Raw genomic sequence first — 14,156 nt, forward strand, 5'->3', positions numbered from 1 at the left:
AAGAATTTTGAAATGATCGGTAACAATCCTCCCCGAGTTCGGGTAGAAAAATTGTGAATATAATTTTTCGTCAAACCGCTTTCTGATTGAATTTCGCTTTGTCCAAGTGAGCTCGGTCCGAAAACTGGATTTGGTAATTACGAAGAACCGTCTGATGGCAACCTCGATCCACCATACCACATTAAAATTTCTTCCCGCGCCTCACCATTTCAAACCACTATGTGCCACGATCAATGAACGCCGTCATCCCACCATCATCAAATCAATCTCATCTCTCTATCCTGATTTCTAAATCAAGAACGAAATAATTTCCTACTTCTCAATCATTCATCTATCAATCCGACTCTTACATGCGCTGGACGCGTCCGTCCTCATTCATTCTACCTCACATGCGGATTCATTCATACCGTTCCCTATTTTCATTTCCTTCAACGTTCCTCATACAGAGACAAAATCTGTTACTATCGTCTGTATGATACTATCACTACTAGGCTATATAATGCTTCTGCCTAATCTATTTGGCTGAGGAACTGTGTAACTGATTCGGGGTCATAGGGCTTCATCGTCAAAATTCATCGACTCCGCGCTGTTTTTCAGGGTTATTTCCTTTTTGAAATAGCCTGCTACTGACCATCAACGTCGTAATGACTCCGGTCTCCAGCAAATTAGTCAATCATGTTCCAAACAAATTGCTCTAACGATATAATGAATTATCGTTGCATACACTTCCAACTCTTCGAATCACGAGTTCGAAAGTGGAGTGCATTTATATCAACGAAGTACTCACTTACATTGAATAACGTTAAATTCAAAACACATCTACTGAACGCACTTCTCTATCACAATAGAAAGAGCGGAGATGTGAACCGCCATAAACAATGCAAATCATTGTTGTAACGGTTGAAGACGGTCAAATGACAGTTGTCATTCTAAGACATCCTAAACTAATTGAGAGACCAAATGTATTGTGTGGCTAAAGATGATCTAAAATGCGCTTGGGATAAGTATCCTTCGCTAGTTGAATTTTATCTTGGGTTTTCTTTCAGTTTCCCAAACGTTTTCTGAAGTTAATCCGAAATCATTGGTAGGATCTGACTTAAAATTCAGCATTTCGGACCAAACGATAGTTGGACCTGAAGGAACAAAATGCGGATGAACAGAAACGATGAGGAACAAAACAACCAATAACTCATAAACATAATGATCAAACTAATTCTAGAAACACATGCAATAGGTAACTGTATACATAATATTAAATTAAATAAATTATCCTGGTTTTAGGTGGGCTGCTGGCCACACTCCCAGGTCTTTGCCATCATCGTCCTCAAGTTTATAGGACGAAGTGCCTATTCTGGAAACTACAGTAGCGGGTAGATACATTGACCCGTACTTGGCATTATATCGTTCGGAAGCATTGGATAGCTTCATATTCCTTCGGTAGACCCTCTGTCCTACGTGGAAGGGTTCAGCATATCGTCGATGTCGAAGATTGTAACGAGATTTTCCTGCTTCGTGGGCATTTTTCAAATTTTTTTGGACTAAATCGTAAATGTCCTGGAATGATCCTCTACGCGATTCTATCAGTTGTTCAGGGGTTTGGTTTTGATTTTCGAGGAACCAACGATGGTCGGTTCCTTTAGTGAAAGCTTCATGACCATAAATCACGAAATAAGGCGTTACTCCTGTGGAAACGTGTGAGGATGTATTAAGAACAAATTCTACTTCCGACAGTTTACTGTCCCAGAGTCCCTGATCACTTTTAACATAGGTTCGAATCGCGGCATTGATTGTCCGATTCACCCTTTCCACGGGATTGGCTTGTGAATGGTACTTAGAATTCAACCAATGCCGAATTCCGAACCTATCTAAAAGAGCCTTGAACTCTCGAGACAGAAACACTGTCGCATTGTCTGATATGATTACTTCAGGAGTGGAAAATCTGAAGAACCAGTGATTTTTCAAAGTACTACATAGTGAATTATTATTGATGTTGCGCAACGGTGTAAGCATCACCCATTTACTGAACAGGTCAGCGATGACCAAGATATATTGGTTGCCTCTTTTACTTCTAGGAAGCGGCCCTATATAATCTGTCGCTATTATTTGTCCAGGATGGGAAGTGATCCTTTGCTCTCCCATAGAAGGAATTACGGGTACTGAAGCTGCCTTTACCTCTTTACACACGGCGCACTTCTGAACATATTCTCTAATGTCTTTGGCCATTTTTGGCCAGTAATACTTCAGTTTAATTCGGTTTAACGTTTTCTCAAATCCCATATGCATAGATTGATCGTGATTGTCTTCCAAAATTTTCTTTCGATTTGCTTGGGGGACAACGAGTTTTCACTCGAATCGAAAATCATGAGGTTCGTCCGGTGTAGAAACGAATTTATATAAAGCTCCATTTTTCACCTGAAAATCAACGAAATCATCTGGCTTATTTATAACTTTAATTTTCAGGTCCTCATACCACGTTTTCCCAGGGCCGTCGGAGACTACAGCAATACAGCGCGACAGTGCATCGGGGACAATGTTCTCTTTGCCCTTCCGATGAAGAATAGTCATGTGGTATTGCTGTAGGCTCAGACTCCACCTGCTGCAACGAGACGAGGTTTTCCACTTTGTATTCAGGATGTGTGTCAAAGCGGATGAATCGGTTATTAATGTGAAGTGAGACCCTTCTATGTACCCACGGAAAGCCTCAATGGAAAGGAGAGCTGCCAGTACTTCCTTCTCGCATGCGTGATAATTCCTTTGAGGTGTTGTCAATTTGTGCGAGAAGTAAGCTATGACTCTCTCGCTTCCATTCAGATTTTGCGTGAGAACTCCCGCTGCCGCGACATCACTAGCATCAGTTTGGATTGAGAATTCCTTCTGAAAATCTGGACTGACTAGAATGAACTTTTACACAGAACTTTTCTTGTATCAAACAGAAAGCTTGTTCAGCTTCGTCATTCCATCCTAGGATCTTGCTTTTAGTTTTTAGCAAATCGCTCAAGGGTGCCGTTACACCACTGAAATCGTCAATGAAGCGGCGGTAATAATTTGCCATACCCAAAAACCTTCGCAACTTGGTTATGGTATTTGGCCTTTCATAGTCGATGATTGGTTGTATTTTTACTGGATCTGCTCTGAGGCCGTTGGTGGATAAGAGATACCCAAGGAATGGTAATTCATTCACACCGAATCGGGATTTCTCCAGGTTAATTGATAAGTTTGCTTCTGTTAGTCGCCGAGCAACTTCACGAAGCAGCTGTAAGTGACCCTCAAACGTTTCGCTTACCACAACGATGTCGTCGAGGTAAACAAAAACGTTTGGTTCCAATTCACCATGCCCCAAGACTTGGTCCATCAGCCTGGCCAAAGTCGCAGGGCTGTTAGCCAGGCCGAATGGCAGCCTAGTGAATTGGAACATCCCTTTGCCCTGTATGCTGAATGCGGTATATTTTCTCGAGCTTTTCGCCAGTGAAATCTGGAGAAATGCTTCCGACAAATCAATTGTGCTCAAGTAGCTCGCTCTTGGGAGCTGTCCTAAAATCCGTCCAGGATGGGGCAAAGGGTAAGCGTCTCTCACAGTGCGTTCGTTTATTTTTCGAGCGTCTAAACAGAGTCGAACTTTTCCTGTGGGTTTAATGACAGGTACAACATTCAGAGACCAGTCAGAATGACATCGTTCAATTATTCCTAGACGAAGCATTCGGTCAAGTTCTATAGCAACTTTCTCTCGAACCTTTGGAGACATTGTGTAGGGGTATTGTCGAATGGGCGCCTTGGATTTCCACGCATCTGAAATTTCGATGGTGTGTTCCGTTAAATGAGTAGTGTATAATCTTCCTGGTTCGGCAGCTTTGAAAAGAAGCTTGACTTCGCTAATGGCAAGGTTTTCGTTAGAGGATAAAGTTGTTGATTCCAGGGTGGGTTCCAAAAGGTTATCAGTGTGATGTATAGTGGCACACTGTTGTACGCTAGGGTATATGCGAAATTTTGACCAAAAGTTCATTCCTAGCAGACAGTCTATTACAATTCCATTCACTACGAGTGTGGGTACAACCTTCAGTTCATTGTTAAATCTGAACGGAATGTACACTTCACCGATAATTTTCAAAAATTCTCCTCCAGCTGATCTTAGTTCTAAAGAATTAGCTGGTTGTTTCAATTTAAAACGAGGTAAACGGCGGTATAATGAATCACTTATTATAGTGTGATTGCTACCAGAATCGAGCAAGCCTTTTATGTTCACGTCGTGAATACTGACCCAAGCATACGGTCGATTGTCGTTCACGTCAGGTAATGTTATCTGCAAAATTTGTGGTTTACTACAGTATTGATTCGAGGGAATACATTCCCAAGAATCTGGAATTGAGTTAGAAATATCTTGACTTACGCGGAGTTGTCTGACGATCGGCGTTTTTCGATCGCCTGAAATCCGTTTTTTCTGCAATATGGACAATGTTGTGAGTCAAACCTTTGAATCCACATACAAAACATATCAATCCTTTCAATGAACGACATTGATCTAATTGATGATTTGGTTGCCGACAATTCAAACACACATTTGAAGGTGGGGGTTTGAATCCAGCTACCAGAAACTCTAGCGTCCGATGTGGTTTAGACGGACCTTCTCTAGGATCTTCAGTACCAACTGATTGTAAATTATTGGGTTTCTTTATTGGTTCAGGAAAAGATTGTAGCTTTTCACTGGATTCTGCTCTTTCTTTAGAAGACTTCCAATTATTACTTTTGTTGTATTTCCCCTTTTGTGGGTTCGGTTGTATCGAATTTGTATTGGGTGGGTTCTTATTGGTGATTATATTCGCCGATTTTTCGTTACCGAAAACTTTGTGGTACATGGAAAAATTAGATGCATCAATGAGATGACCAGACTCGATGAGTTGTGGAAGATCGTAAATGGGTTTCCACAGCAAGGCCTTTTTATAATCCGTTCGGAGGTTACGTTTCAGTACATCTAGTTTTTCTTTATCGTGCATTGGGGTAATCATGGATCTGAATTTCTTATCCATATCAAAATAAAAATCTTGAAATGTTTCATTCCTCTGCTGGCGTCTTTGATAAATGCTAGATCGAACCAGTGTGTCTAATTCAGGATGAACGAAAGCTTTTCGAAGCTCTTGAATTAAGTGTTGCCAACTATGCAATCTCCCACTAGAGCGCAGGGACATGTACCAGTTTGATGCTGGTCCTGTGAACAGATGGAATGCAGAATTAAATAATTCTTCTTCAGAAACACGCTCCGAAAGCGACAACTGTTCTACCATAAGTAGAAATTCGTTGAGTTTCATGCCTTGATCATTTCCAGAATACTTTTCGATGTTCCACTGTGAAACCGGTATCGTCTTGTGCAATATCGGGGTACGTCTCGAATCAGAGGTGCTGGAATTTGTAAAGAAGTTGTGACGATTCATATTGAGTTCATTTTGTGGAAAGTGTGGATTGTAATTGTTTGTAGCGTGGAGTGCGTTCTGTGGATAAGTCAGAATGGGGTTCGTGACTTTCTGATGAGCGGAATTCATTCCGAAGGACCCAACATTCTGAGGATGAGTGATGTCTGAGAACTGAAGCGGATTATTTGCGGGAAAGGTATTGGTGAAATTTGAATATGGTAAGTTTGAAAAATGCTCATGGGCGCGGTTTCTATCAGGAGCTACCCCAGGAGGGCAACACATGTTCGATACTGTTGAATATACCGATGATGATGGCATTAATGACGGAATTGGTCGCGAGTATTGCGCGACTACTACAGTATTTAAGGTGGAAGGGTAAGTAGTTTTCGGAATCGTACCGGTGTATTTTGATACTGAAGTTGCAGTACACACAGATGGGTTAAATGAATGAAAATTTTGATCGTTTCGCGATGAGATCTGAATTGATGAAGCAATCGGTGAATCGTTATCGGAAGGTATTTGAGATTTTCTCAACATAAACAGTTCTTTTTCAAGAGATAATAATGCGTCCCGCAAATCGGTAACGTCTGTCGACTTCGAAGTATTAATCAAACCCATTCGTTGGAAACAATTCATCATATCTAGCTCAATGGAAAACAAATCTGCTTGAGATTGTCTTTGTATTGTATTTGAATCACTCACAACTGGATTACAGTCCACTGTCACTTCTTCATCCTCGCCCACGCTACCAGGATTTTCACGATAATTATCTTCATTTTCTCCATAATGACGATTAAGCAAATCTAAAACTTTCTTCAACAATTCATGCGCATTATCTTTCACGTTTTCGTTTGCATTCGCAATCAGCACTAGTAATCGATTTGCTATATGCAATAATGAAGTATAGCATTTTGGTGCCACATGATTCGCGGTTAATGAGTATTCGAGGTTATGCAACTTTTCTCTACAAATTTCTAATTCTTTTCCCTCTTCATGGGGTAAAATTCTTTCGATCACGATATTTTCCTTCTCCTGCTTTAGCACTTCGCGTAATGCTCGACGTCGTCGAGTCATTGTACGTTCTCCTGACAAGAATATGTTCCTCATGGCTAATTCATAGTCTAACTCTTCTGCGTCCAGAAAATCTACTCTCATATGCACCCATTTTTCCTTCAAATTATCACTCGTAAATTTCTTCGATGAATCCATATCGAATCTACACTTCATCTACACTTTATCACTACGTAATTTATCTAGAGATCTGAAATAGAATGGCGATGATAAGGTAAGTACACGTGTTCACTTCCTGCGGACACAAGCAATCCTAGATAGGGGCTTGTTCCGATCTCCAAACGCAATATAATTTCACGTCGCTGTTATCAGTCAGCTCAAATCGATACTTTTTTTTCGATACAAAGAATCAAACGATTTCCTAAAACTTCACCCACTCTTCCAGTGCGAAAATCGAAGCAGAAATTAATCGAGACGAATGACTTTTTATCTAATTCGAGACGAATGTCTCGAGTCTCCCCGAGATGCCGTAAAAATATTCTAACTGAAGGTTAGAATATTTTTTGTTTTAGGAGGATCGCCAATTGTTAACTACGGCTTTAGCCGTACTGCCCAGCTTAGCTCACCTCGTGTTTTATATTTCTCTCAGGGTCGGCTTTGGCCCTCGGGAGGACTGTTTCGACCTCGGTTGGACCACCAGCAAAGCGGATTTGCGAAATGCGGACACAAGAAGCTGCCTATGCAAAATGGACTGGCATTGATTATTTAATAGAATAGAGCAGAGAAGTTAGTTTTTGATTTTCTATATTTTTTCGGTTTAAAGGGTTAGTATCGGTACCGTTTTCGTTGGGGCCCTTCGTTGTCCTTCGTGGTCGTCGTCGTCGCGCTGCGGTTCACCGGTGCGGATGGAAGGGGGGAGGCGTTCTGTCCGTGATGCTCTGGACCGTATAGAAAAAGAGCGTCGCTTGGAAACGTGGTGGTAGGTGGCCGGAGTTTCTCGGCAGGACACCCGAGGATGGTGTAGCGTGATTGAGGGTCCTATTCCGCAAGAGGTCTTCTCTCTCTACTTCTGTCACTTCACTCTACCACTCACTTTTTTTCTTTCACGACTCTTTTCTATCTTCTCAACTCACTGTCTTTCAACTCTCTTCTCCTCAAATTTCTGTTCCAACGATACCAAAATTCTTCACTTGCGTGTCGTTTCCTGACTCCGGACTAAGTGACCGACTCAATCCAACATCTCCTTCCAAGTCCCCTCCTTTCCTATCATCCAGCTCCTGCCCTTCTCCTACTCCCTCCCATTTCCACCGGAAGGACATCTGTCAATCCTGACAGATGTCTCTTTTCGCCTGACACGCAACCTCGTCGGGGCGATGTTGGGTTAGTATGTTTACATAAATTAAATCAAGGTATGTACATTTAACAACATTTATACCAGTCGAAGCAAAACAAAAATTGACTTACACACTAGACAGAAAATATTTACACAAACAACCTTTTGTGACCGAAGAATTTTGAAATGATCGGTAACAAACTGGTTATTTACATCTGGCACAAACATAATTTTCGTAGCTGTTTAGTCAACTTTTCGTGCGTAGTGACGTGTTCCTCACGCTGAGGAAACTTCCGGTGAATGGATGGAAGGCCAATTTCAACACAGATCCGAAATTTTATTGTGCGTGACTTCCGGCGTAAGGAGCCACAACGAAACATTGCTGGCAAGTATGGTGTAAGCCGTGGTGCGGTCCAGCTGGTCGTTCGGAAGCATCAGATGCTCGGGAGCTTGATCGATCGACCGGGAAGAGGACCGAAACGTTAGACTGATGCAAGAACAAACACGCTAATTATCCGGAATGTAAAGAAAAACCCACGAACGACCATTCGGGCGATTAAAGAAAGTTTTGATCTGAGTCTTTCCAGTCGCACCATTCAACGACGCTTATTGGAACGGGGCCTGAATAGTTACTTCTCCAAAAAGCGACCGATTATGACTGCCAATGATTACGTCGTCATTTTGTGCGAGAACCTGAAAGAATCCATGCTGAAAATGGGAATACCCCTTCCAGCAAGACAAGTACCCGAACCATACTGCAAAGAAAACAGCAGCATTCTTCAGATCGGCCCGGATCAAACCAATAGTGTGGCCACCCCGAGGAGCCGACTTGAATCCTATTGAGAATTTATGGACGATTTTAGACAACAAGGTGGACAAAACTGACGTTACGAACAAGCAACATTATTTTGTTGCGTTGAAGAAGGCTTGAGACGAGCTAAGCCCCCAACACCTCCGAAACCTCGTGGAGAGTATGCGAAAGCATTGTCAGTTAGTTATCGAGACCAAAGGAGATCATATCGACTATTACTTATTTGTTTTTATTTTCATAAATTAACCTTGAAGTGGATTTTTTATGTCACACCCTAAAAGTGCCCATTTCAGAAGAAAAGTAATTTTTTGTTTTCCTAAAAAAATGAATTAAAGATATTGAAATGGAAAAATGCTCTAGTAATTACCTACTTTCACGTAGGTAATGACAGGAATACCGAAAAGATTGAAAAAAAAACATTTAATACATTTAAACATTTATTTCGAATGGGATGTTTTTTAGCTTGTTTTTTCGTACCGTTCCTGAATGATTTGCCCATCTCTACCATGGAGGCTAACGCTCGAATTGTATGCAAACATGCTGTTTGTTGCTCTTCCACCACAGCGCAAGCAGCGAGTAAAATCCATAAAATAGGATAAATTTCCTATCCAATGGTACATAATACAACATACACCCACGTAATTAGATTCTTGTAACGAAGCTAAGCGCTTATAAAGGAAATTAATGCCGCACCTTATCACGATTCTTACGTCGATTACAGGTGTTGGGTAACGGGGAGCTCACCGGGCGGTACAACGGGAGGGGGTTTTTACGGGCAGCGATTCGTGAATGTCTTTCCTTGTCTACTTAGCTCTGGACGGTGCAACAGTGGAACTCCACGTGCATCGGCAGTAGAGTGTACAAATCTTCTAACAAAGCAGATGACCTCGTTCGTGAAGAAAACCGAACTATAGCTACCAGTAACCAACGAAATTGCAGGAAAAAAACTACGGGTTTTCGGAAGCAACACTCAACTTTCTACTTCCGTTTTACGTGAGGATAGTCCCATTTGATATCTATCATTAGGTGATATGGTTTTTTTACGCGGATTTTCCAATTAACGCTTTTTTTACGCGGTTTTTTACGAGGTACGTATCCCTCGCCTAAAAAAACTGGGTGTATATGATGACTATTGGCAATGACTATTTTGCATAATATGTATTTGAAATCCCTTAATTTTTTGTTACATTTTTAGTATGGTGATCCCCTTATATAGAAATCAAAGACGTAGTCCCACGTCAAAAAACTATTTTTTGTTTTATATGCATATACTGTTTGTTTTGAAAATTAAATACTCAAAAACGCAAAAAAAACGCCACTCTGATTTTTTGATATTTTATGTAAAATATCTCAGCTCGTAAGAAAAATATTAAAAAAATATATAGTGCCCTTAGTCCCAGAACCATTTTTTACATAACATATCCAAAAATCAGGAAGGCGTTATTCTTTGTTCTTGAGTTATAATTTTTCAAAATAGGTTAAAAAATATGTTTTTCCTTTTTTTTATCATAATTATTCTATTCAAAAATTTATTACTTTTGAACTAGCGGGCCGATTCACATGAACGATATATCAGTTTGAATCCAATAAGTTTGTCTTCTTTGAAAAAGTACAATACCTGCGTAAAAATTGTATTCCAATCGCAGAGATGTAGTCTAGTCGCATAGGAAAATTGAACGAAAACTGAAAACATGTTAACCTGAAAGAATCATGACTCAAAAACGAAAGAGCACCTCTTCGATATTCGGATATGTTATGTAAAAAAAACCTCAGCTTTCAAGAAAAAAACATAAAAAAATACAGCGCCCGTGGTCCTGAGTCCATGGAAACTATGAAACACAAATACGATCAATAATTATGAAAACAAAATCCAAATCTTTTGCAAATGTAACATTTTTCCAAAAAACTAGTTGATTGAATTTTATTTGATATATCGATCATCTAAATCGGTCCAGTTGTTCAAAAGTTATGAATTTAAAAAAAGTCATTTTTGGAAAAAAAAAGTAAAAAAAAGTGATTTTTTGGACTACCCCAAAATGGAAATGAGCACCCTAATAAAACAAAATAAAAAAATACAGGTCTAATGCTTTGCGATAAGAAATAAAACTACCATCTTTCATATTTTTGATATTTTTTTTTGTTTTTATTAGGGTGTCTATTTAAACTTTTTTTAAAAATGACCAACATATCAAATTAAAGCCAATAAGCTAGTTTTCCGTTTTGTATTACATTTGCAATAAAAAAAATTGATTTTGTTTTTGTAATTATTGATTGTATTTGTGGGGCTCAAAATGAAAGGGGTGTAAGTGACATCATTGATTTCTCTACATCGACTCTCTCTCTTTTGGTCATAACTTAGCTGCATACACATTCCAGCTGTATTTGACAATGTGGAATATAGGTCAAAACCTCATCTATAGGATTCAATAGCTAACTCAAATTGGAATGATTTTGCAGTTGAGTTAATACCTAAAGAAAACGTTGATGAAGAGAAATCGATCAAATCACTTACACCCCTTTCCTTCTGAGCCCCTTATTTGTTTTTTATAGTTTACTCGGTTAAAGATGGAGGGCGATGGTGTAATGCAACAGAATGTTTACTTGAACATCTTGGAGAAAAATATGAGGCAAAGTGAGATAAAATATAGGATTCAAGATTTACCAAAACAATGACCTAAAGCACAAGGCACATAAAGTTTGCACATGGTTACATTACAATTGCTCAAAAGTTATTGATACTTCTCCACAATCTCCCGATATCATCCCAGCAAAAACTATGGGAGAGATCTGGGTAGAATAGTTAGAAACCATCAGATTTTTTAAAATAACGATTTTTAAAACTACTTCACGAATTAATGGATCAATTTTTCCTCCGAATATGCCAAAAAACTCGTAGATAACGGCTAAAGGCAGGTAAAGAACAAGGGTTACCATACTAAAGATGGAATTCTGAAATGGATCAATTCCTTCGAAATTGAATTGAAATTTAAACCACTGTACTATTCTGAGTTTGAGTCAATTTTCATACATTCGCACATACATTCGCCATTTTTAGAGAAATAAAAACCATTATTCTGGAAACAGTGAAAACACCATGACTTTATCTAAATAGTATGTTCTGAAAGCTTGTTTTCGACTTTCAAAAAAAGGGAAAAGAGATTCGCATGATGGCGTACGATTACGAGTTTGAGTCACTGTATACAGTGTAACATGAAGATGGAACGTCGGAACAAACAATTGGAACTTTGGACATGTGCTGCGCACGGTCGCATTATCGCTAAGCGCTCGGGTCGCTTGCGGTGCTAAATCGCGTGCTGTACATTTATTCCCAATGCATTCGCATAATACATTACTATTACTTTTGGTCAAGCTAGAATTATTCTCATCACGATTAAATTTATGTTTTTTGGCACCTTCAATCACTGCCCAACTAGAATATTATGAATTAGTTCGAAAAACAACTGCTTGAAGAATTACAGTGTGAAGGAAATGGTTCTGGAGAGAGCTAATAATAATAATCTACCATTAATAGCTTAATTCTTCCGGTAGCGCATACTATTGCCGCGGATGTTGTCGTTGATTAGCCAGCTCATTGCACACAATACAAATATATGAGTGTGTTTATGTCAATTGAAAATCCATACCATTCCCGCTTCTCACTAACGGAACACGAAGCTCAGTGCCGAAGACGCGAATAGCTCAGACTAGGCAGTGAATGGCAGCCGTTCGCGCTCAGTCTCAGTTCAACAACCGGGGTGTAAAAACGTGTATCTTAACTAGTCCGAATGGTATAGGGAAATCTCGTTCCAAAGTGTTTGGAACTTAGTCAATTGTGCTGATGAAACGCGGCGCCGTCGGTGATCGATTTCGTTCACGGGAAGAAATATGAATAGTGATATTGTTGAGAATGATAAAATAGAATTGTTCAGTGCTGCCTGTGTAAAGAAATATCCGGTATTGTTTTCATTTGCGTGCATATTCAGCTTGATAATCAATGGCCACATGCTCGGAAAAAGTGAGTGCTATAAGTGTTAGTGCTATCATTAAAATGTGATTTATCTCAATACAAGCCTCACTGCAGTTGTTTTACGAGCTAATTCTTAGTATGTTTGTCGCGCAGTGATGTTTGAATGTGCTAAAATGAGAAAAAAATAATATAATATCATTATTAAAAAAATCTAGTTCTAAATTCTAAATTAACATAAAAGTGGAAGCAGTATAATGGGAGAACGCATTGTGAATAGAAGTGCAGCACGTGTTTCAGTACCGTAAGCAATCCTAGCATTTTGTGGAAAAAAAATAAGAATGCGACCGCGTGCCCAATACGTGATTTGCGTGAATGCGTGAGCGTGTGATTTTGATCTTTGCCTTTGTTTTATTTCGATCAATTGAATTGCATGAGTTATGAAACAAAGTATAAATGATATCAGTGGATGGAGAAAAAAACATATATATTGTGATTTGAAAATAAAAATTATAATTGTTGTCATGCTAGTGTAAAGTGTTTTTAAATTCAATTCGAATTGATTTATTCATTTATAAGAGGAAAAATGAAAAAAGATCAATAATAGAGTTTATACGGAGAATAACGTTCTGATATTCTGAAACGGTTTGAATCAACTAGCTGAGCAGTTAAAACGCGAACGCCAATGTAACAATTACATTGCTGGAGGCACCGAAGGGTAAGTAGTTATCTTCAATTATAACAATACACTGTGTAAATTTTCATCAATAGTTTGAGTTTTGCGCTTTTTATTCGCATATGTGTATTTTATGCTGTGTAATTTCATTATTTTCATATTTTTACATACATTAATTAAGTTATATCGATCACCCAGTAGAGAGAATATTTGCTTGGTGAAATTCTCGGATAAATTTCAACATCATGAAGAAATATTTTGCCCCGACCCAGACCTGGGGAATCGAAAAACTCATTTTTTAATTTTATTTTTATATTTTCGTTACTTTTGATGTTTCTGATGACATGAAAAATATGAAGTAACTTATTTGTAAATTAGTTGCTTCATTCATCGTAATATAATGTTGAAAAGTTAAAAGCGGTTTTCCTCGAAACATTGTTTTGACATAGGGCTATGTCTTTTATTTCTATGTAGAGGGATCAGTTTACGAAAAATGTAAAAATGTTAAATTATTAAGAGTTTTCGAAAGCATATTACTCAAAATCGGGTACTTTCGTATTAGCGTCACCGGAGCCGAAATACAATAGGTAGCATTTTTATTGTTCGCATTGTCATTCAAATATTATTTGTATTGTTGTTGCCTTGTTGTATGCAGTGTTTTGTCATTTTTTAGTGCTACGAAAATGTGTATTTGGGATTTGGGGTATTCAAGATAAACGCCACTGGAGCGCAATTTTCATTATGAATTGGTTTTTCTTAATTGAATTTATTCCGAGGTCAACGTAAGGTAAAATCAATCAAGGATAAGGAACAGAGGCGGCCCTAAACCGCCGAGGTGACGCAATCCGAGTAAAATCGCATTTTTGTAACAATAAAAATGACAAAACACTATAAACAACAAGGCAGCAACAATACAAAAGATATCTGAGCGCCAGTGTGTACAATAAAATTGCTATCTA

General features: G+C 38.9%; 1 protein-coding gene across 2 annotated transcripts in view; it reads left to right on the plus strand.

Annotated features, from left to right (window-relative positions):
• The first annotated feature begins 12,376 nt into the window (after positions 1-12,376).
• Positions 12,377-14,156, plus strand: part of LOC129780067 (connectin-like) — a 710,069-nt gene continuing 708,289 nt past the window's right edge. For both annotated transcript variants that reach the window (XM_055787971.1, XM_055787972.1), the window contains exons 1-2: positions 12,377-12,511; positions 13,118-13,239. The gene's annotated coding sequence lies outside the window, so the exon portion shown is untranslated. The remainder of the gene's footprint in view (positions 12,512-13,117; positions 13,240-14,156) is intronic.

The sequence above is a fragment of the Toxorhynchites rutilus genome, chromosome 3, assembly GCF_029784135.1.
Source record: "Toxorhynchites rutilus septentrionalis strain SRP chromosome 3, ASM2978413v1, whole genome shotgun sequence".
In the NCBI taxonomy this organism is placed as follows: Eukaryota; Metazoa; Arthropoda; class Insecta; order Diptera; family Culicidae; genus Toxorhynchites; species Toxorhynchites rutilus.